This window comes from Ochotona princeps, chromosome 11, assembly GCF_030435755.1.
Source record: "Ochotona princeps isolate mOchPri1 chromosome 11, mOchPri1.hap1, whole genome shotgun sequence".
NCBI lineage: Eukaryota > Metazoa > Chordata > Mammalia > Lagomorpha > Ochotonidae > Ochotona > Ochotona princeps.
In genome coordinates this window covers 44,950,460-44,974,428 of record NC_080842.1, presented here as the reverse complement: position 1 = coordinate 44,974,428, position 23,969 = coordinate 44,950,460, and positions in this window count along the sequence as shown.

Below are 23,969 nucleotides of genomic sequence, written 5' to 3'. Positions count from 1 at the left end.
TTAATATTTCATCATAACAGAGGTGCTGCAGGAACGATCAGCAGTTTTAGCAGAGGGTAAGAATTTTGAGGAATGGTACCATCACGAATATGCATTAGAGTATTGGAGTAATTACACACAAAATTTTTTTGCATATATTTAACAATCAATGGAATCTGTGTGGTTTAAGAAAATTAATCTAGGGGCCAGCACAGTTAGGAAGTAAGTTCATCAGCCACCCTGTGATACCAGCATTTCATATGGGCACCAGTGTTGTGTCCCAGCTGTTCCACTTCTGATCCAGCTCTTTGTCTATGGTCTTTGAAAAGCAGCAGGTGATGGTTTAAACCTTGGGTCCCTGCACCCTTGTGGGAGGACTGAAATAGACTCCAGGTTCTGAACTTTGAATCAGCTCAGCTTCAGCTCTTTCTTGGTGTAACATCTGTCTTTCAAATAAAAATAAGTTATCAAAAAGAAAACCAACTCCTTTACTGCCTTTATGTTCCACAACTGTTAATTTCAGAGAAATGAGAAAACATACTGTCCTGTGTGTACACAAACATCTAACCAAATAATATTTTGATTACCTGGAATGGTTGAACTGATTTATTTGAAAGAAATACAACTGAGCAGTCAAACTTCTCAGGAAGACCACCAAGCCACTTCCTAACAGTGAGTGGCAATTTCCAGGGCTTCATTTTTCTGTGTCACTGACATGGGACATCATTAAATGCTTAGTCATTTAAACTTCTATTGTGATTTTTTTTTCTATGGAAAGGCTTTTCTTGGTTGGCATGAATGAAGAGATTTTACTAAAGAAGCATTTGCGTTGATGTTGGAAAGGTCAGTACAACAGAGGAAGGAAACAGAGCTCAGGCACTCACAGCAGAACAGAGCACCACAATCCCTTCCCCGGAAATGAGGATTGAAGCCAGGAAGGAAGGACCAACTCACAGGTGGTGTAACTGTGGGAAGAGTAAAGAAGCAGTGTCCCTGCAGGAAGGAGACAGAATGTCCTGATAGAACTCTGTCTCTCGTGGCTTTCTGGATGCCTCCCTTATGCCAAACCTGACAGGCAAGCCGCCAGAAATGATCTTGGCAGCTACAGCCAAAGAGTCAGCCTCTTGGGGGACGAGAGCTGAGCACTATTTCAGAGAAGACGTCTGAGGAGGAGTAACAAAAAAGAAAGAAAGAAAGAAAGAAAGAAAGAAAGAAAGAAAGAAAGAAAGAAAGAAAGAAGGAAGGAAGGAAGGAAGGAAGGAAGGAAGGAAGGAAGGAAGGAAGGAAGGAAGGAAGGAAGGAAGGAAAGAAAGAAAGAAAGAAAGAAAGAAAGAAAGAAAGAAAGAAAGAAAGAAAGAAAGAAAGAAAGAAAGAAAGAAAGAAAGAAAGAAAGAAAGAAAATCAAAGGTTTGTGGTGACAGATGGGTGAAAATAGACGTCTATGGTAACTTGCCATTTTTTTTAAATAAGAAAGAATCACAAACACAGAGAAAGTCAACTATTCGGTTAATAAAAATATTCAGTTAATCAAAATTATAAAGGTTTTCATTTTAAGTTGATCAACTATATTCCATTTTTTTTTCTCCAGAATGTATTTATTGGTTTGTTTCTTTTTTTTTCTTTTGGTTTTATTTATTTTTCAAAAGTTAGAGTGGCACACAGAGAGGGGAAATCAAGGCTTCTCTATCCACTTGTTCACATCCTGAACACCCACAGTAGCTAGAACTGGGTCAGGCCAAAGCCAGGTCCTAGCACTTCCTCCAGATCTCTCACAGGGGCAGTAGGGATCCAGTGGTTGATCCACCTCGTGCTACTTCCTAAGTATGTTGGTAGGAAGTTCAATTCAAAGCAAATGTGAAAGTCAATTCTAGGCACTCTGATAGCAGACAAGACTGTCCCAAACAACATCTTATCCCACTGCGTTACGAACTCACTCCTTGATCTACTTTTCAGAGCTACTGGCTATCTTTTAAAAATAGTAACAATAATAATATAAACATCTTATAGATGAACACAATGTCAACTATGTTAGACTCCATTCTGCCACTACACAGAAGCACTTTTATCAACATCTTGTTAAATATTCTTTCACTTAGCATCTATCCATAGACAATCACACTTGTGTGTAACTTTTCCATTTAAAGTATATATACTCTTTTTTTTTTTATTATTTAACTTCATTAATTACATTGTATTATGTGACACAGTTACATAGATACTTGGGTTCTCCCACCCCTCCCCAAACCCTTCCACCATGGTGGATTCCTCCACCTTGTTGCATAACCACAGCTCAAGTTCAGTTGAGATTCCCCCATTGCAAGCATACACCAAACATAGAGTCCAGCATCTTATTGTCCAGTCAAGTTCAACGTCTTCTTAGGTATACCCTCTCTGGTCTGAAGACAGAGCTAGCAGAGTATTATCCCAGTCAATTGAAAGCTCCATCATACCATCAGCAAAACTCCTTAGTATTAGCTTACTTAATTTTTTGAAGTATTTTCATTAATAGTGTATTCATAGATGTTACATTTACATCAATACATGTCTGACTCAATTTGTTTAAGTTTAATAACATTACAATGCATGTGTGTATTGTTCTGAAAAAATTCTTACCTAAAATTGATTGTTTATGGCCCAAATATACTATAAATAAAAATAATGTCACATATTATATCTTTTTAAATATGCCAGTATACCTGTAGGTAATTATTGATGTTAAGAAAAATGTGGCCCCTCTGGCACTGAGGAAGACCCGGGCTGTAAGCCATGCCACCCTTCCCCATCCCTAGGGACTGGGTAGGGGCAGAAGGCTCCAGCTTCCCTCACACTTGAGAATGTAAAAACTACACACAAAAAATTGTCTATTAAATTAAGTTCTGTGACTCAAAAAGAAAAAAAACAGAATTATGTATGCAAGATAGTGACTGAAAACTAGTTAATAAAAGAAAACAGACATTCTGCATTCCATTACGGAAGCAACTGTTTTAACCAAATTCCTTGCCTTTTCTCCAGCATGATACACAAAAATGGAAAGCTACTGAAATATTAATTAGCATATCTTAGAGACTCAGTGAAGTTGGGCATAATTCAAATTTTATAGTGTACTTGCACTTTTTTGCAAACTGCATAATCGTTGCCATTTTTATGTACATTTGTATACAGATGTGAAATTGATTATGCTGATTTCATTTACATGTTTTATATTTCATAATATTTCTTCAATACGTCTTTCTTGGTGTGAGAAAGATGGACTCACCAAAGGATCAGAAAGAGGATTTAGCAAAACAGCTGACTGTGACATTTCACATCAACAGGGGAAAGATGGATTTCAAAAAATAGAATATCTTGGAATGACTGCTAGCCATCTGGAATGAAAAAAGCTCTACCTCCAAAACATTATTTTTATCACAATAAGTTTTACACAAATCAAAATAGAAAACATAAAAAAATGACCTCACAGGAAATAAAAGAAAATAAATCAGGACATTCGTTTATTGTCACACACTGGGAAATAAATTTTTACATGAGACAAAATACTCTAGAAATAGTTTCACTACAGAGGAAAATCTTATTAAATTATCTATGCCCAAATTATTGGATGTCAGTACAGAAAAATTTTACTAAAAAAATCAAAAGGCAAACTATAAATGAAGAATATATTTTTTGTTTTGTTTTGAAAGATTTATTTATTTGAAAGAGAGAGAGGTTACATGTATTGGTTCATGCCCTGAAACTCTGTAACAACCAGGAGAAGTGCCCAGCCAAGGCCAGGAGCCAAGAACTGCAACCAGTTCTTAGGAAGTCTAAATACTTGAACCATCACCCACTGTATCCCAGGCAAAGCAGCAGGAAATATAAATTCAAAGCAGGGTAAACAGGTTTAAACCAGTCCTCAGACACAGGGATATGGACAGCAGTGTAATCCGCAATGCCACAACACCCACTCCAAAAAATATAATTCTGAAAAAGATTTTTAAAACCTAAATATTGTAAGTAATACACCGAGTAATTATTTAGCAATATTAATTTGACATTCTAATACAATAGCAAACCAAAAATAAATTACTTGTATAGCCAATTATTACTCATGATATTAACTGGGATATAAACTGGACTGGGATATAAACTTCTTTTTATTCTACACAAGTTATTTTATTAACATTGACACAGGTAATCAGTATTTTATTATCTAATATTCTACATTTAATATTAGGATAAGTTTTCATAAACCCAAAAACATTAGGTATCAAGTAGTACTGAAGTCATATCCTGTTATGTTGCTGTTCTCATGTGACTGGCACGCAATAACAATGGCAAATGGAAGAACACTGGTAAGGGATGATTTTTCGTTGCAACTAAAGATTGTGCAAAGGTCTTGTATTAACTGATGTCTGTAATCTTCCAATTCATTCTTGAAAAATATGCTAAGAGCCTGTATTCTGCCTCACTTCCCACTGTTTTCAGCAGGAACTATCCTTGGTCCTGGATCCCCCCTAGCTCACAAGCCTAAGCTGCAACTTTTGCAGCTTGACTGGGGAGTTTATTTCACTCAGCCTCTTCTGTGTGCCTCTTTTTAACTGCACCTTTATGCTAAGACAGAAGACACGCAAAACAATAGATTTAAGGGTTTTTTTTAGATTATTAAGCTAATGAGTAGACCAAAAAACAGGAAATAAACTCAAAAGATACTACACAAATAGACAAAGAGGAAAAAAAAAACTTAAAAGATACTAACAATTTAACCCACAAATTAACTTCACTTGTTGACCAATCTGTCCTGTTCAGTGTGACACTTCACCTTGTTCATGTGATTAACAGGGAAAAGGAGGAGAGTATCAGGATAGAATATTGAAATCCTTCTTTCCCTACTTACAGAACTGACCATTCTTAGGTCTACCCTGCAATTTCAGTCCCATGTTCAAAAGCCTGTATTTCCAACTCGTTTTACTCACTCAGCTTGGATATCTCTGAGTTAATTTGTCTAAAACTAAACCTAAATGATTTTGTCCTAAATGGAATCCCCAAATAAGTTCCTCTTTAAACTGTCCTGGTTTAAAGATCCAGCAGTGACCAGACACTTAACATAAAATAATCCCAGTCTGGGCTGGTACCACAGCAAAACGGATTATGTTTCCGCCTGTAATGCTGCCAGCATCCATATGGAGCTTGCTGTCTGCTAACGCGCCCAGGAAACCAGCGGAAGAAGCATGATGAGTTGGGCCGCTGCATCCCAGGGGAAACCTCCTGGCTCCTGCTTTCACAGCGGCCCTGCCTTGTCCTGCCGCCATCTGGGGATTGCAGCAGCAGATACAAGACCTCTCCCTAACTCTCCTTCTTCCTCTGTAACTCAGTCTATGCCAGTCTTCCCCCAAAAGAGGCCTTGAACTGTAGCCCAAAGGTCTTTTGCACTGCGCCATACATTTAAGAAGTACCTGAACCAATCTCTCTCTCTCTCGCTCTCTCTGGCTTCCTGTCTCTTATCCACACTCCCACCCTACACACAGGTTTGAGGAAACCATGGGCACCTCTGTCATTCTGGATGGCACAGAACACTAGCAGCAGCACAGGGTGAAGAGTGCCACCGAAGCCTTTTTTGTTGCCCGCAGTCCCACAGGATCGTGAGGATGCTTCTCACGTCCCTTAAACTATATTTTTGAAGCACAAGGGAACTCCTGACGGATAGGAAAATCGCTGTTGACTTCACAGGAGGAACTGCTATAATAAACAATGATGACTTTGGCTGATTTTTTTTTTACTTTAATAAAAAAATTTAATGAACTTGTCAAATCTTTGTTGTAGCATGACTGCAAAGGATACCTTCTCTAATGAAATATAATTGCCTATCATAGCAAGCTTGTAGCTTTCTGTTATCCTTGAATTCTAATTTTAGTTTCAGAGGTGTTCCAGGATTAGTGTTATATTTTGTTTCTGCTCAAAGGACACTGCAGAAGATTTAGGAATATTAAAATTCATTTTGATTGGTATATGTAAAGGACGTAATAAACATACACATATATGCACGCACACATATGTACGCACACATATATGCACATCTAAGTATCTATAAAAGTCTAGAGGAAATTTGTTTGAAATATGATGCCAGTACTTCATATTGGTTACCTAGTGCATCTTGAATGCTAACTGCAGTTAAAACTATTATAATCATTGTAATTTGCATTGTGCATTTTAATTTTAATTAAAAAGGTGCATTTTTAAAAAGATTTTTAAAAATTTTATTGGACAAGCAGATCAGGTTTATGGAGAGAAGGACAGACAGAAAAATCTTCCATTCACTGACTCATTCCTCAAACGGCCACAATGGCCAGAGCTGAGCCAACTCGAAGCCAGGAACTAGGAGCTTCCTCTGGGTCTCCCACAAGAGTACAGGGTCCCAGGGCTTTCGGCCATCCCTCACTGCTTTCCCAGGCCACAAGCAGGGAGCTGGATGGAAGTGGAGCAGCTGGGACCCAAACCAATGCCTATAAGAAATCCTGGCTCTTGCATGGGAGGATTTAGCCATAGTGCCATCATACTGGCCCCATAGAAAACATGGATTTTAAAAGACTAATTTTTTTTTTTTTAATTTGAAAGCTAAAGTTACACAGAGAACAAGAGATAGAGGTCTTGCACTCACTGGTGCAATCCCAAAATTGCCACAACAGCTGGAATTGAGCTGATCCAAAGACAGGAGCCAAGACAGCCAAGACTTAAGAGGCATCAGTGTGGGATGCTAGCGCTAAAAGCAGAAGCCTAGCCCACTATACCTGGTGTTTGTCCACAATATGGATATTTTAAAACAAATCATTTCCTAAAAACACAAAAACTCATTTTTATTCAAAGTTACTTTTTCTAAATATACTATAATATTCTATATAAGTATTACTTGTATAGAATTTAATACAGTTAATATTATATTGAAGGATAATTAAATTTTCAGCACAATTACATTTTTTCATTCCTTATGTCATTGCTATGAAACAATGCTCATCAGAATACAGATATGAGATAATTATTAAATTCAGTTCCTTTATATCTTTGCCAGCATCATTGTATAAGAAGGTAGATTATTACTACATTTAATCTATCATTATGAAGCTATATTTTTCATGATGTGGATAATTCAAGTGTCAGTTAAAGAATCAATATAGTTTTACCCATAATTTTGAAATATTCATTAGATAACCTGTAGTTGACAATCATTAGGGCACCAAAAAATGAGGGGCTTGTAGAGTCTTCACCGTTATAGTATCCCATGGAATCATTTTCATGTCTTAAGAATCTGTGACCCAGACCCAGTGTGGTAGCCTACTGGTTAATGTCCTCACCTTGCAGGAGCCAGAATCCCACATGGGCGCCAGTTCTAATCCTGGTGGCCCCACTCCCATCCAGTTCCCTGCTTGTGGCCTGGTGAATCAGTCGAGGATGGCCCAGGAACTTGGGACCCTGCATCTATGTGGGAAACCCTGAAGAGACCCCTGGCTCCTGGTTTCAGCTCAGCTCCAGACATTGTGGCTTCTTGGGGAGTGAATCAACATATGGAAGATCTTCCTCTCTGTCTCTCCTCCTTTCTGTGTATCTGACTTTACAATAAAAAAACGAAAAAAATCTGTGATCCTCCCGTTCATTCTGTTCTCTTTCCTAACCCCTGGCAACCACTGATCATTTTACTGTCTCCGTAGTTTTGCCTCCTCCAGAATGCTAAATAGTAGCATTCACACGTATTATTTTTAGATGAGTCTTTTCACTTATGAATATACATTTAAACTTCATATGTGTTGACTTGACTTGTTTCTTTTCGATACTGGGTAACATTCCATTATCTGAATACGGAAGGACACGCCGGCGGCTTCCAAGTTTAGGCAATTATGCTTCCATAAATATCTGAATACAGGGTTTTGTGTGAACATAAGTTGTCAATTTATTAGTGTAAATATGAAGTGGTGTGACTGCTAAACTGTACATATGGTTTAGAATATGTTCAGTTTTGTAAGAAATTGCCAAACATACTTCTAAAGCGGTGCCAGTATTTTGCATCCAACCAGAAATGAGTAAGAGTTCCTGTTGCTCCATATCCTTGCCAGGGGTTCTTACTGTTTAGATTTTGGCCATTGTAATAACTGTTAGACTGATATCACAAAAATGCGTGCCATCTTAATGCTGTTTAATTTGCAGCTTCCCAATGCCATTTGATGTCAAACATTTTCATATGTTTATTTGACATATGTTAAGTTTATACTGTTTGGTGGTAAGGTAAGTATTCAGAGGTTTTGTCCATTTTTTTTGGAATCTGGTTGTTCATTTGCTTATTATTCACTTTCTATTCTTTGTCTATTTTGTCTTCATGTATTCTGTCACATCTCTCCCAGTCAGTGTCCTGTGTTGTCATTTTCTTGACAGTGCCTTTTTTCATATTAGAAGTTGTTTTACTAAAATACAATTTTATAAATTACAGTATCCTGCTTTTGTATAATACTGAGAAAGTCACTGTTACGTCCAAGCTAATCTTAGTTTTCCAGTGTGCTATTTTGGGAGCTTTTTTAACTTTGAGCTAATTGTTGCAAAGGATGTAATGTAAGTGTCTACATTCATGTTTTGTCTCTGAATACACAAATTGTTGCAATACCACTTGCTAAAATGTTTATCTTTTCTCCACCATATCACTTTTGTTCTTTTGTCAATGACTAACCCTGTTCAGTTCAACTTACAGAGAGAGAGATGGAGAAAAAGAGAGAGATTTCCCATTCCATTTCGCTCCCCAAGTGCCCATAATGGCCGCAGCTGGGCCAAGCCAAAGATGGGAGCCAGGAGCTTCTTCCAGATTCAGCACACAGGTGCACAGGCCGAATGACTGAGCCGTTCTCTGGTGGTTCTCTAGTTGCACCAGCAGGGAGCTGGGTTCGAGGTGGCGAGCATGGACTAGAACCTGCACCCATGTGGGATGTGGACACTCCGGGAAGCCATCTCACACCCTGCACCGGCGCACCTTCTCCTCATCTCAGGTTTTTAAAGGATTTGCATCCAGCTGGGTGTCTGTGTACTCGATGCCTTCATCTACACACATCCACAAGGTGTGATTTGTTTTTCCTCTCACTTGAGGATGAAAGCTATATACTGCTAAGAAACATGACAGTTGTATTTAACATGAAACAGAAAACCCACCCAAATCAGTTTACAGCTAAAAGAAAAGATATTGGCTCCTTTCATAAAATGCATGCAGTGGTCCCTGTTCCAGGCTTTACTCCAGCAAGTAATACGCTGCTCTGCATTTTCAAATGGACTGGCCCCTAACAAAGATGGCAAGTTTAGGATTGCTGTTGCTGCTGTTACGGTCTTATAGTACTCCTTCTACCAAATTATCACAATCCTCATCCACCAATGTCAACATTAGTTTTCTGAGAAGTCGAATAGCCATTAGCTTTCCCAATACTAAAAGTTATTGTTGTAAATCAGCTTGGATAGTTCCCCCTCCCGATTAGCCAGGAAACTCACATATAGAGAAGAGAAATTTATCTTCAACGGAGGAGAATGGACAGGATACAAAGGTCATACAAAAACACTGTAGTTTGCAATCTAGTAGGATCTCTAAATATGTGAAAATAATGAATTCAGACCATTTGAACAAAAAATTAATTAGTCCTAACTGCTTAATTTTTAACTGTTTTTTTGTAAAGTTCAAATTCATGGGGTTTATTGCCTCCTCAGTAAGAGGAGACAGCCCCTCAGTAGCTCCAGCAAAAACAGTTATGAAAGCATAATATCAATTAACTACAGCTGCTTCACAAAAACCTGCTGTTGTTTTTTTTTCCCTAAAGTTATCTTTAATGTGACTTTCATGTTACTTTTACTAAAACAAAATCTTTTTATGGAAAGAAGAGATTTCTTGCTAAAAAGAGAGAAATTTTCTACAGCAATATAAAAACAAAAATACCTAACTGTTATTTAGATTAACACCAAGGTCTTTTTTATTGTATCCATCTAAATGTGAACTTAATTCTATATTCTTATGATGCCTTACTAAGAATTTCTTGTATTTATTCAACTCTGTTATGTCATTTTTGACAGTGGCAGCTAATACACACACGGAAAACATCCATGGGAAGGAAAGCTGTAAATACGGCTATTTTCAGAAATACAGAACAAAATTTGACAGAAAGGGAGAGTGTGTCATTTGATTTGCTTATCAAATCAGAGAAAACGAGATTTTGAAGGAGCTGACGCTGGCTCCAGTGCTCTGCTTATTCAGAATTCTAAGCCCTTCGGTCACCAATTCAAAATGCCTTTTAAAGTTCACAGAAATGCACATCGTGAAAGAGCCGCTCGCGGATTTCAAAGCTTTTTTTTTGCACAGGGATAGACTGATCTTTTAGTTCCATTTTCCCACAATTCATTGGCAGTAGCTTCACACCCACTGAGCAATGGCCATTTGGCAGTTGCCTTGCTGCATCGTGTACAGACTGTATTTCTTCGCATCCTTCACAACTGACTGCCAGCTATCCTGTCCGGTTAAAACTCTACTATTATTTTTTTATTTACTTTTCTATTGTTTTGTGGTTTTGCTTCTAAAATTCTGACAACATTCACAGCTATTTGTAGATTATGGCTATATCACCATAAAACTGAAAAACTGTACATTTCAATCAGACCAAATACTACAAAAATTTCCAAAGCAAAGTGATTGATGTATGTATATGTATGCATATGTGTATATGCATATATATATAAGCCTATATTTTATCCACCTATCAATCTATTTGTATATATCTTACCTAAATTATTGATAAGTGAATTTTTGGAAGACAGAGAATCTTCCATTTGTTCTTTCACTCCATAAAGGCCTGTGTAACTTGGTAACTATCCTACGGTGGCAAGGAAAGTATAAGGTTTTCATTTCTCACCTCAAGTTCACTGTAACAGGACAATAAAAATCAACATGAATAAATGAGTGTAGCAATAAAGTTGCACACAAACTTTGAGCAGACAGAACATTAAAGGTGGAGAAACAACAGAGGACAGCAATAGTGCATTGTAAGGAGGAAGGCTGCAGGAACAGAGCTGCCCTTCTAGATGTAACACCTCTGAGCTAATGCAAAAGGGCACTGAAACAATTCATCATTTTTCACCAATGTAAGCTTATATACTCATAGTCGTAGCTTTTTTGTTTTTTTTCCTCTAATCAAATGGAAACATACTTTTGTAGTCAAAATGGAATGGTCAGTATTTGCCTCCGAAGGAAATTGTACCAATCATTCTCTCCAGTAAAATTCCAGTTTTTAGCTTACTTATTTTAAAGTTTGACAGTTGGCAATCCCCACTTATAAACCTGGCCTTGTCAGTCATTATCAGTATGAAGGATAATCAGGCATCGTTAGAAATTGAAGAGCAACCTGTGGAGAAAGACCAGGATGAACAAATTTGAACAAAATACCACAGCAAAAATAGGGGATTTAAGAGAAAGAAAACAAAAGAAGGGGCATGGCACTATAGCATAGAAGTTAAAGTCCTCGCCTTGCATGCCCCAGGATCCCATATGGGCGCTGGTTCTAATCCTGGTGGCCCTGCTTCCCATCCAGCTCCCTGCCTGTGGCCTGGGAAAGCAGTCGAGGATGGGTCCAAAGGGTCCAAAGCCTTGGGACCCTGTACCCACACAGGAGATACAGAAGAGATCCTGGCTCCTGGCTTCGGATTGACTCAGCTGAAGCCGTTGCGGCCACTTGGGGAGTGAACCATTGGACAGAAGATCTTCTCTGTCTCTCCTCCTCTCTGTATATCTGCCTTTCCAAAAAAATAAATAAATCTTAAAAAAATTTTACCCCAATATTGCAATTCAAATATTCCAATAGAAGAACAAGAAATTAGATAAAAGAGAAATGTTAACACTTGTATTTCTATAAAAGATATCCAAAGATAATAACAGAAATATAATAATCAAGAAATATCTCTTTAACTTTAAAGCATAGATACAAGTAAATTATAAACAGAAAACTAATTTGAAAACCACAAAACCCATCTGGACAATAAGTAGCTGGACTCCATGCTTAATATATGTTTGCAAGGAAAGAATCTTGATTGAATTTGAACTGTAATACTGCAACAAGGTGGAGGAATCCACCAGGGGGGAGGGGAGGGGGAAGGGGGGGATTCCCAGAGCCTATGAAACTGTCACATAATGCTAAATATTAATTAAAAATAAAAAAAAAAGAGTGAGCTAGGCAGGATTACAAAAAAAAATAAAAAATAAAAGATAGAAAATGTGCAGAGTTCTGATGAAGTCTATTTTAAAATTTTAAGTCTAACTAGAGTGCTCTAATTTTGAAATAATGAACATGTATTATTTTTATTCTAATTAAAAAGGTAATAAAACATCAGGAAAATATATTCAAGAAAGCCCCTTCTCAAAATAAGATTTCTAACCAAAAAAAGATCTCTAAATTTGCATTTGATTTTAACACTGAGTATTTACAACAGAGGTGAAAAACAATTTCTTAATTACTGAGTACAATATTGCTCTGTTGTTGTCACTGATTTTCTATAGTCAGATATGTACTATAGAAAACAATTCAGTGTTTTGAGCTTAGATAAGCTACATACACAAACAAAATTCTCCAAGCATTTTGCTAAGTGGAGTTGACGTGGAGTCACCATCGTTGTTGAGGAGGAAACACTTTGTTGGATTAAATTTTGCCTGAGCTCTCCCTCCTTTGTTCTGCCCCTGATCTATTCATACTCCAAGTCAATGCAAATGTTCAAGCCACAGGTGATCTTCACAGCTTTTAGACAAACAGTGCTCCTCCGTCCAGTGCCTACACGTCTCTGCTATGACCTGGCTCTTGTCCTGTCAACATTCAATCCGCTCAGACCACAAAACAGTTTTGGACAAGATGGGCTTGTCAACTTTGAACTGCATCATCTTTTGTTTGTTTTGTTTTTCCCTTTCTGATCCCTGTGAGCAAAGAACATCGTAGATTCAGGGATATGAAAAGAAATCAGGTGTCTGGACCAATTTGGATAAAGTGGAGAACAATGCTTGAGATCAAATCAATTAATGCACAAAATCTTGAATGCTTCTCTGATGTGATCCCAACAGACGGCAAGCAAAAAAAGGTCCACCGGAAAAGGTCAAATGATTGATGGAACAAATCAAAATTTGGCCATCAAAAATACTTGAAATACATTTAAAATAGCAAAGCAATAACATTTGCAGCAAAAATGACAGAAAATAATTGATATTATATTGTATGACCACATCTCACAATAAGATAAAATGTCAGTCAAAAAAGATAAGTGAAAGGAAACAATAATATATGCTTATAAATGCACAAATTTATATACACATTGATCATATTTTTAAATATCTGTGACTATTAATAGTCAACAACAAAAAAAGTAACATGCACATGCTGACGCTGTGGCACAGCAAGTTAACCCAGTACTGGGAAGGCTGGCATCCTATACTGGATTACGGATTATACTCCCAGCTGCACTGCTTCTCACATTAACAAGGCTGGAAGGCAAAAGAAGCTGGTCCGTGTACTTGAGCCCCTGCCAACATGTAGAAAACCAGGATGGAGTTTTGCTCCTGATCTTGGACGGGCACAAATCTGGGAAATGAACTCACACGTGGAATCATGCTCTCTCTTTCAATTTACACACACACACAAATCTGTTATTCTGCCTTCCGATGCGTGTGTGTGTGTGTGTGTGTGTGTGGTTAGCATCCAAATAGGACAGTATTTTTTTAATGTCTTAATCTTGTATTTTGAAAAATGAAATTGCTGAGACTAAAGTAATCTCATCCCATTGAAGGCTGCACCTCTTTTGTGTAACTGGTGGAAGCTGACAAAAGTTCAATACACATCTTGATACTATGTATCAACAGTTTAAAAGTGGTGATTTGTGATCATAAGGCTCTACATGAAAATAACAAAAGCACAGTTTCATGGTTATTCAATAGCAGGTGATCAAAACAGTAATACAGGAGAAATCCAGTAATAACCACAAGAAGTCTGCCGACTGTTCCTCCTTAGCAGCCTGGCGTCCAATCCTTCCGACTTCTGAGCTGAGCTGCCAGCATCGGCCGAGCAGTGCTTCTGCGGCACAGGTGTCCAAGTTCTGAGGGCTTGTAACTTTTTTCTCTTTGCTCTCCCCACCTTATTACAAGTAATGGTTACTCCCGAGAGTTAATCCCACTGTAATAATTTTCTCCTAACTTAAAATTTCATTTCAAAGGAATAATAAGTCATGGAAAGATTCTAATCAATTTTTTGACTAACTGTAGAAATGGAATGTGTTTGATTTCTTTTTCCTGGTGGTTAACCAGTTAACCCTTATTAAAACATCTAAGTTTTTCTGGATATTATTCTTCCAAATAAATTATATAATCAACACATGAGACTCCAGACAAAAGTATTCAGTACATGAAAAAAGACAGTACTTAAATCAGTGTGGAACAAATTTTTGTTGGGATGAAGAAGTGCTGGTTGTGACACAGGAATTGAAAGCTAGCTTTATTTATTTCCCCAAGGAGCTCAAGTGTTGCTATAGTGCCCCCTGCAGGCACAGATTAACAGAAGATAGACAGAAAAAATATATATACATGTGGCTGAATTCCACCATGCAAACTTGGTTACGGAAGATGACATATGTTTAATAAATGACTACTTACTGTCTTTTACCATCACAAAATAAATGTAGGCATGAGTAATGCTTTGCATAGATGTTTTCATGTATGTGTCAATAGTTTTAAATAGAAATGAGAATTGTTGCATCAAAGTACAAATAAAATATATTACCATATTCTCTTCTGGGATTTTTTTTTATCATTTTGTATTTCCAATCACAATCTGTGAGAGTGTCAATAGCCAGAGATTCCTCGACATATATTGTTAAACTTTTGGATTTTTGTCTAAGAAACAACATCTCATTTTAGTTTAATTAAGATATTTTTTCATTGTGAGAAATGAAAATTTTCATATGTATTCTTGGCATTTGTTTTTCTGTAAACTATTCATATTCCCTTTGCTCAATGGTCTTCTCCACTCTCAGAAACATTTTTAAAATTTGTTAAAGATTTATTTTTTATTGGAAAGGTGGCTATACAAAGAGAAGGAGAGACAAAGATCTTCCATCCATTGGTTCAATCCCCAAGTGGCCACAACAGCCAGAATTGAGCCAATCCAAAGTGGGGAGCTAGGAGCTTCTTCTGGGTCTCTTGTACTGGTGCGTCAAGAATTTGGGCCAAACTCTACTGCTTTACCAGGCCACAAGAACGGAGCTGGATGGGAAGCGGAGCAGCCAGACACAAGCCAACACTCGTATGGGATCCCAGAGCATGCAACGCAGGGATTTAGCCACTAAGCTATTTATTTGCTGGGCCCTCAAAGACATTTTATATGTATGTAATAATAACTTCCAAAAGACATATTAATGCATTTTTCCATTTAGTAATTTATGTTTTACTTTGCTTATTGTGCTTTTAAAATGTTTTCAATGGAAAATACATTCATTATACGGTTAAATTTATTACTTTTTCTTATTGCATCAGGATTTTGATTCATTTTCAAGAAACTTTCCTTACACAGTTATAAGAAAATACATCCATTTCTTGTACAATGTAATTTTTCATTAACAACTCCAAACAAGTTTGAGTTTATCCTATCCACAATGTGAGAAGTGGATACAATTGTATCCATTTTTTTCTTAGGATTAAGTATTATCCCACACTAGAGTATCAAAATCTTTTCTCCATATTTTTGAATGATGCCTTTATCATATTTTACATATGCAATAATGCTCACTTTTTTGTCCCCTGTTCACCTAATACAGCTTCTAGAGTGCATAACAGCAAAATATGTTAGACATAACTCCATAAAAATTTGTAATAGAGTTAAGTCTACTTCCTGACTTTTTGTGTGTCCTGCTCACTTGGTCTTTAAATCAATTTAATAACTAACTTACTTCAAAGTAAAATTAGTATTTTGCACGAAAGCTTTAATGATATGGATCAACTCAGCAAAAATTAAATTCTTAGTAAGGCTGAATTTTTCTATCCATGAACATGGTACTATGTATCCTCATTTGTTCATATTCATGTGTGTGTGTCTGTTTGTGTAAACACACACACATCTGCTGGGTGTAAGCATACTTATGCATTACCTAACCCTCTTTTGTAAATGAAATGGTCTCATCTATGTATTTTTAACATTCATCTGATGACTTTGTTACTTCATACAATCCCCAAATTCTGTGTTTCCTCTCAATGCATTGTTTTACTTACAAATAATCTTTCCATCTGCAAATAGATTAACCTAATTAATAAATTAATAAATCTAATAAATTAAGCTAACTCCTTTCACTTTTAAGCACTATCTGCAAGGAAATGCCTCATGGGAATGGAAAGTTACATCGTGTTCGCATTTCATCTGAAATTACTGGGAAAGCATCCAAAGTCTTCCTGTCATTTAGATGCCAACTTAAAGATCACAGTCAAGAGAATAACTCAAAATGTTTATGAAATAGAGGAATTAAACGTTGTTTATAAAAAATGACAATGAAATTCCACCTAACTCTGGTGAGAACGGCTTACATATAAAATCTACAAATAACTTCTGGTGAAGTTGTGGGGAAAAGGTGCCCTAATCCACTGATGGTGGGGATGTAAGCTAGTACAACCACTGTGGAAATCAGTATGGACAGTGTTCAAATTACTGAGAATTGATCTACCATGTGACCCAGCCATCCAAATAATGGGACTACATCGAAGGAAAACTCAATTTATATGCAAAGAAAGACCAGCAACAATATGTTAATAGCGGTAAAATTAATGATAGTGAAGACAATCAGCCCACATGCCTGTTAACAGAGAAATAAAGAAACTTACATCTACTCAATGGAATACTACATAGCCATAAAAAGAATGAAATCTTGTCATTTGCAACTGAAAGATCCAGCTGCAAACTATAATGCTTAGAGAAGCCAGTCCCGAAGGAAAAATTCATCTGTTCACATGTTCTCTTTGATGTAAGACAGCCCTCAGGTAAAGTATATATACACGAATATATACACATAAACACATATATTTATATATCATATATTCATATTAATGAACTGTAAAGGTAACAATAACTGGGAAATGGAGATACTCTGCAAGGTGCATCTCTATGCCAAAACAGAAGTAGGATTCCCAATGAAGCTTACAAATATACCTCTACATTACGAGATTAGCTTTTCTGCCTTTGCCTATATTTACCATGTCATTATAAATTTAAATATCAGAAACTTAGGGCCCAGAGCCATGGATCAATGGCTAAATCCTCACCTTGCAAGTGCTGGGATCCCATGTGGGTGTCAGTCCATGTCCCAGCTGCCCCAATCCCATTCAGTTCCCTGTTTATGGCCTGAAACGGCAGCAGAGGATGGCCCAAAGTCTGGGGACCATGTACCTGCATGGGAGACTGGAAGAAGCGCCTGGTTACTGGCTTCTCGTTTTGGATGGGCTCAGTTTCAGCTGTTGTACCATTTGGCGAGTGAATCAGCTGATGGAAGATCTTTCTGTCTCTCCTCTCGGTAGAAAACAAAAACAAAAACAAAAAGCAAACAAAGAAACACCCCACTTTACTATTAAAAATACTTAATCTTTAAAAAACTTAATTATCAGAAACTTAAACCTGTAACATATACTAAGAGACTATGGAACAGAATAAAAACTCAAGAAGTAAGACTACACATGTATGGCCAACTGATCTTCAACAAGAGAACTGAAAATAATCCACCTCTCCATAATTTTTCAAAAATGCTCTTGGGAAAAATTGGATTTTTCAAATTTAGAATGAAGAAAGAAAACCCCTAGCTAACACCCCATACAAAAATCAACACACAGTCAATCAAGATCCCAACCATGAAGACTCCCAGACCTTCACCACAAACTATTAATACGAGCAACAAGGACTATACCCCAACTGCCAAGGAGGCCACAGGGAATTGGAAGCCCTCGGAGGCTGAGTACTCTGAGGTCACCCACCCCCAACCGGAGCTTCCACAGGGGATGGAAGAAGTCCAAACACTACTGTGCAGAAACCAACGTCATCGGAAAGACAACCAGAAGCCCTGAGCGGTCCGCAGACACAGAAGAACAATAAATATCCTTCAGGACCAGGGAGGAGAGCTTTCTCTGGTCCGAGCCTGGCTCCACCTCTGGACCCCCGCCCTCCCTCGCAGTGACCATAGGGATCGCTTCGAAAACCCCTCACAGCAAACAAACAATCATACAAACTAAAAAAAAACTAAAATAAATAGACAAACAACAGAAAGTAGAGCTTGAAATCTGACAGGAAAGAGCTGGCGTGGATTGGCTCATGCCTTGCTGGGTGGGACACAAAGATTAGTCACTCCTCACCATGGTGTTGAGGATTTTCCTGCACACCCCCCCCAAAAAAAATGTTCTGCACCTTAATAGTCGACAAATATCTTGTTAGAGTTACAAGCCAGTCTAGATTATCCCAAAATCTGCCAAGATTAACAAAATTATACTTCAACACAACAAATGGCTAAATACTAAAATAAAATAGACACGAGACAGCTGAATGGTACCCTATAGCCATTTTAAGGTATATAGCAGCTGGTCCGGTCCTGTATATAAACTGAAATTGAGATGTCAATGAGCTAATCATAGGTTGTGGTTAGGACTTTTTTTTTTTTAACATACTGGTTACTCAAAACCATGTCAATTCCATAATATTGCAAATTGCTGTTGATGTTATATTGGGACTCTTAATTGACTGTGATGACATTATACCAGCTCTAACTTTGGACCAGAAATGGTCTCCCCAACAAACTGTTCAACCCATCTGGACAATAAGTAGCTGGACTCCATGCTTGGTATATGTTTGCAAGGAAAGAATCTTGATTGAATTTGAACTGTAATACTGCATCAAGGTGGAGGAATCCACCGGGGGGAGGGGAGGGGGAGGGGTTGGGGGATTACCAGAGCCTATGAAACTGTCACATAATGCAAAATATTAATAAAAATAATAAAAAAAGAATATATACCCAAGAGTTGAAGCATCAATTAACTGGGGAAAAACATAGGGTAAACACTGTAAGACATTGGCACAGGCAGATTTCTTGGATAATACCCAAGAAGCACAGGAAATCAATGCAAAAAAGACAAATGGGATTGTATCCAACCAAGAAGCACAGAAAAAATATTTAACAAAGTGAAGATGAAAAGATATATGCAAACTATACATCTAATAAAGAATTAATACCCAGAATATATAAGGAGCTCAAGTAACTTAACACCAGAACAAATAATCCAGTTAAGAAATGGACTAAGCTTATGAAAAGATATTTTTTAAAGAATGAAACACAAAAAGTCAAAAAATATATATGAAGCAGTGCTTAGGATCAGTGCTCATCAAGGAAATGCAAATAGAAATCCACAGTGAGGTTTTACCTCACCCTAGTTAGAAATGCTATCTCACTGAAACTAAAAAACCAGCAAATGCTGGTGAGGATGCAGCGCTAAAGTATCCTAATACACCGCTGGCAACAATGTAAGTATCCTAATACACCGCTGGCAACAATGTAAGTATCCTAATACACCGCTGGCAACAATGCAAGTATCCTAATACACCGCTGGCAACAATGTAAGTATCCTAATACACCGCTGGCAACAATGTAAGCTGCAGCAACATCAATAGAAAGCAGTATGAAGATTCTTCATAAATCTGAAAACATATCTAGCACAGGACTCAGTCATCCCATCTCAGGGAATTTACTCAGAGATGAAATCAGCATATGAAAGAATTATCTGTAGTCCCATGTACATAGCAGGGCAACTCACAGTAGCTAAGATGTGGATTCAACCCAGATGGTCATCTACTGACACCTGGATAAAGAAACTGCAACACACGTGCATTATGGGATACAACTCAGCTATTAAAAAGAACGAAACTCACATTTGTCAGCAAAATTGATGCTACTGAAGACCTTTGCACTTAGTGAAAATAACCAGTTTCAAAAATACAAATAGCATGTTTTCCTTGATTTGCAGTAATACACAAAATACAAAAAAAAATTATAGACGAACAAAATTGACATCTTCAGATTTAATTACTGCTTATAAGCCATGTCTACACTCCCGAGGCTTCAGAGTTGGAATAGTCACTGTCAATGTCACTCGTCCTTAGGCCTTTGGACCTGGATTTGGACAATGGCTTTTCCACACATTCAGTTGTTCAACTGGACTAGATATTAGGGCTGCTTTAATCTGCCTAAGCATGTAAACTAATATACTTATTACTTTAAATGTGTACCAATGCAGCCTGTCCCATCCAGATAAAGTGAAATGACTGCTATCATTTCTTTAATTTCAAAAACAATTTTCACACTGATCAAATATAGCCCTTGCTGTCATATTAGAAAAATCACAGAAGTATAGTTCAAACTGTGGAAAATTTAAATGTTTATTTATAGGAATAGTGATTAGTTATTTACAAGCAAGCAAAGTTGACTTTTGAAATGTGTGAGGTCAAAAGACTTACATTATTCTATTGCAAATAAGCTCTCCTTTCTCTATTAAACACTATGGAATGTCATTTATAGTCACTGAAACAACAAAAATGCTTATTATCACAATTTTTAAAAACTTAATGAGATAAATAATCTTTGGCAGGCTGTTCTATGAACCTAATCACCACTCTCATAAGTTAATGCAAAAACAATGCAGTATCTCAAGTGTTCTATTACTAAGAATCAAGTTCATAAATGATTTAATAGATTGGAAAAGTAAATATATAAAGGATAAAATGAAGAAATTGGAGTGAATTTAAGGTTATTTTTGTAATGTCTGTCTTAACAGTGTTTGAATCTTTTATGGGAAAGAAAGGTGCTAAGGAAATATATAGTGTTTAAAATTATGTCATAATTGCAAGTCTTTCTTAAATTGAGGTAATCAAAAAGATAAAAAGGTACATTTATGTATAATTGAGGTAAATTAAGACTTATGAATCCTTAGTGGCCTCCTTAAAATTGAGAAACTGTATAAAGAGTGTATTTCTATGTGCCTAAAATATGTGTTATTATTGCCTTTAACCTTATTTACTTTCAAAAATCAAATTATGGATACAATTACAGAATTATGCCATGCACACATACACCAGCACATTGTCCAGCAGACTGTTTCAATAGTTTATTTTTTATGTTTATGTAATGATATTGTTCCTACCACAAGATAAGTAATACATATTTAGTTTAGTCAGAACTATACAGATTGGGACAGAAACTGAGACAGAGATGGAAACAACCAAACAAAGACATGAGGGACTGTGACATTTAACCTTGTAGCAATAGATTAAAAAATAAAACACACAGAAGGCAAGAAATTCCATCTACTGCTTTGCTTGAGAGTCTGTACTTTCCTGCTTTCCCAATTTCAACTTGTCAAAAACAAAGTGTTTAGAAACTGTCTGAATCTATGCTACAATTTTGTTACATAAAACTCTTGATAATTGTACATTATTTACTGTAGACATTCTGTATGTAGAAACATGATACTTCATTCGTATGTTCTAAGATCTAAAAAGTAATCCTAAAGAGAATTTATAGAAGCCAGACAAGTTTTAAGCTAGGAACGACCTTTCCATTATTCAAGCTTAATCATGTGAGGCCTTGTGTGTGTCCACATCTATTCTGCATTTCCCAGGACATGACTTGCTCTTAATAATCAGTGATTATACAGTGCAATCAAAATGTTCATCTTCATCCCAAGAAGTCGCATCATCCATTTAGTCATTTTTTCAAGATAACATTTACAATGGCTTTTTCAGTACTTACCTTAGTTCATTTAATTTTCACACTGATTTTAATAAATCACACATTACTTTATATATATATATTATATATATATATTATATATATATATTATATATATTATATATATAATATTCTGCTATTTTATATATATATTTTATATATATATTATATATATATTATATATATATTATATATATTATATATATATTTTATATATATATATATAAAATAGCAGAATGGGCCTGGCACAATAGCCTAGTGGTTAAAGTCATCGCCTTGAATCCGCCGGGAATCTATATGGGCACTGATTGGTGTCTGACTGTTCCACTTCCCATCCAGCTCCCTGCTATGGCCTGGGGAAGTGGCCCAGGATAGCCCAAAGCCTTGGGACCCTGTATCCATGCAGGAGATGGAAGAGATTCCTGGCTCCTGGATTGGGATCAGCTCAGCTCCCACAGTTGTGGCTACTTGTGGAGTGAACCAGCAGATGGAAGATCTTTCTGTCTCTCCTTCTTTCTGTAAATCTGCCTTTCAAATAAAAATAAATAAATCTTTAAAGAAAGAAAGAAGGGAGGGAGGAAAGAACAGGAAAAATAAGCCAAACAACTAAGGGGGAAATTAGGCTATGAATACTCAGCTTTTGGTATCCAAATCCATGCTATTTTAGGGAAACGTCTTTAACGCAAAAAATCTAGAAAAAACAGTATGTAAAAGCATAACAGACAGAACATTGTTTCAAAACTGCATCTTACTTTATTTTGATAGATGGTAACATTTATATCATTTAAATGTTATTTACAAACTAGTTTAAACCCTCTTGCATATATTATCTAATACAATATCCATATATTTCTTCATTTTTTCTTGTTGTTATATTTGTCAGACACCCATCAGTTATAGCTGTGTCTGTGATTGGAAGGTCTTTCATTTTAAGAAAATGTGAAATGTTTCCATGGAGATCAGCTTGAGATAGCCCAGTGACGAACATCTTAGCTATAATTTCACATTGGTTTCTATGGTTTCCAGATAGGGAAAGAAAATGAAGTTGCAGATTTTTTTTGTAATGTAAAAGGTTATTGGAAAATAAGAGAAACTGCTCAAATTAATATCATTCCCCTAGAAAAACATCCGCTGTCACTGCAAAACCCGAAGCACTTGATGATGAATGTCATGCACGGATTCTTTTCTGCATTTTTAATAAACGAGGCATCATCATGATACTTAATTTCCAAAATCAGCAGACGCTTAGGGGACTCATTTCATCGTTGACATTTACTTTATCAACGGATACTAATAAGTGGTTTACTTGTAATTTCCACTTCACTTTGCCCATATCACACATTTCTACAGACTACACACTACATGGTTCAACGATGTGTAAGACAATTCTATGACACAGAAAAATACATCGATCTACTGTTCATCTCTCAGACCGACATTCACGTTATTTAGACAAGTGCTCCTGCTATTACTGGTTAGATGCAATTACATTCAACGCCCATTAAACTAACTGATCAAACACACATTATCCCTTGGCCCTATTCTACAGCTTGATTCTTATCGATTCTGCTCGTAAGTGCCACACAGCTATACCATTTATCTCTAGGACTGTCTTAGTAAGTTTGAAAATCTCTAATGAGCAGGATACCAAAAACCAAGAAGTATAAATTCCACTTCTATTTTCATTTCTGAGTAATTTCTACTTCATTTAAGTAACCACTGGCTGCTCATGTACTTCACTTAGTGAGGTGAATGACCAGCTTATGTTTTTCTAATACTTACTATAAATTTCACATGAGAAAAAGAAAATACATGTATAACTTTTAACAACCATAAATAGCGCACTGCTTTGGCAAATTTTAATTATCACTCTCCACTTACTGTTCACACTTACTTACAGTGTAGTAGCAAAACAGTATCACTATCTCAGTTTTTCCAATGCAGGACATGTGTTAAGATGTTCTTTGTCTCCTGACAAGAAAACGTGTTGAAAAACTATTTAGTAATTTTTTAAGAAAAACGTGTAAGACACCCTTTTCAATAAGCATATGAGAAAATATATGCATTGAGTTTATTTAAAAGCATGGTTTTCAGATGCAAATAGAAAAAAAATAGCTTGCATATGATTCTTTCCAGCAAGAAAAATTAGAAACAGCAAAAGCTTTAACATCCAAGTCTGA